Genomic DNA, 1,715 nt, shown 5'->3' with positions numbered 1-1,715 from the left:
ACTATATATATATATATATATATATATATATATATATATATATATATAAGAGGTTTCGTTTCGATTAATAACATAGAAACATACATTAAGGAGTTTATAGTGGCCTCATGAAACCCAAAACATAATTAGGAAGAGTATCACACTCCATTTAACACACTTACAAACTCGATTCATCACTAACTATAGAGAATAACCACTCTGACACCATATGCCACCAATAGGTAGCACTGGCATGATATGGAGCTCATTATGTTATATCAACATTCTGAGGTGTCATGATTCCAATAATGTATTTTCAGTTCATTTTGAATTTTTAAACATCAAATATTTTTACGAAATATCATCTATACCATGCCAGTAATATAATAGAGCTAAAGTGTCCCATCTAAAAACTAATTACATGCATTTGCTCTTGGCTAAAAGAAAAGGAGTTACATGCACATCCATTCCAAGTTCCCAATTATGCTTCCTATCAAACTAATTAAATTGTTTGCAACGAGAAGAAATAGATTACATTAATTAATAGATAGAAACCCTTTTTATACATAAATTACATGAGTCATCAAACCCAAACGTACACCCATGTATATCGCAAGTAATTAAATCTTTAACAGGAAAAAGAAGAAGAAATATTGCCATGTCAATCAAGTAAGCGGGATATGTTTATTTATTTTTGAAGTTCATTGAGGAAATAAAAAGAAATTTTATTAACACATTCCTAATTACTAGATACACATCTCTTACTTAATACATTACCTATTAACTTTATTAAAATATGAGCTGGGAATTTTTGGAATTAATTGCCCATTAAATATTTACCCTAGCGTTAAATGCATGTTTTTACCATGTTGATTGGATTTTTTTATTTGTTTCATTTTATATTTAACGGTGTTAACATCGGCGTTAATATCATGTAGTTGACTGTTTTAAATAAATAATTATAATTGGCTAACAACTATTAGTTCACATGCACTTTGGTGCATACAAGAACTTTCGTCATTTTGATGATGAAAACTAGCCAATTGGGCCATGAGAAAACGTGGTCAAGAAACAGAAAATGAGATTGGCACGTATAACAATGCAAAAAGCCAAAGTTGGGGGAACATCTCTTGATTAGCCAAAGTTTGAATTAGTTTGCATTTTAGAATTGTACCGTTGGTGTCTCAGTCCTATAATACCCCACATTTCTTAAAGACTAAAGTTGTTATAATATTTAGATCACCGCTGAGCTTTGACCTAAATTTATATTTTAGATCGTCTATACTTAGAAAATTCTTCTACAAATGTTATAATACAATCTCAATTAATGATTTGAAATTCAAAAAAACTACCCAAGATAGTAAATATAAGATTTAATCTGGTTTAGTTTATCAAATTAAACCATGGTCGGTAAAGGAAGTTCTCAGAGGGGCTATGGGTTCAATCTGATCAAACCAAAATTGAAAAAGGTATGAATTTTTCGCAAGAGGATGAGGATTTCGAGTTTGGATCGGACCTTTTCGCTTTTGTCCAGCAAAGTGATTTCAAATCAATTTGAATTTTTTTGTTTGTTGTTCTGTCTTAAGGAAAAACAGAACCAGCCTATGATTTATTCATATAAGTTTTGCATCTCTAACCTATGAAGCTAAACCCAAACCTATTTTAATTATTTTTTTAGGAAAAGAGAGCAGAAGCTCTGAACTGGCAAAACCTTAAATTATTTCAATTTCTGGCTA

This window comes from Fragaria vesca, linkage group LG3 (genome assembly GCF_000184155.1).
Source record: "Fragaria vesca subsp. vesca linkage group LG3, FraVesHawaii_1.0, whole genome shotgun sequence".
NCBI lineage: Eukaryota > Viridiplantae > Streptophyta > Magnoliopsida > Rosales > Rosaceae > Fragaria > Fragaria vesca.
Note: the sequence above shows the minus strand (reverse complement) of the source record.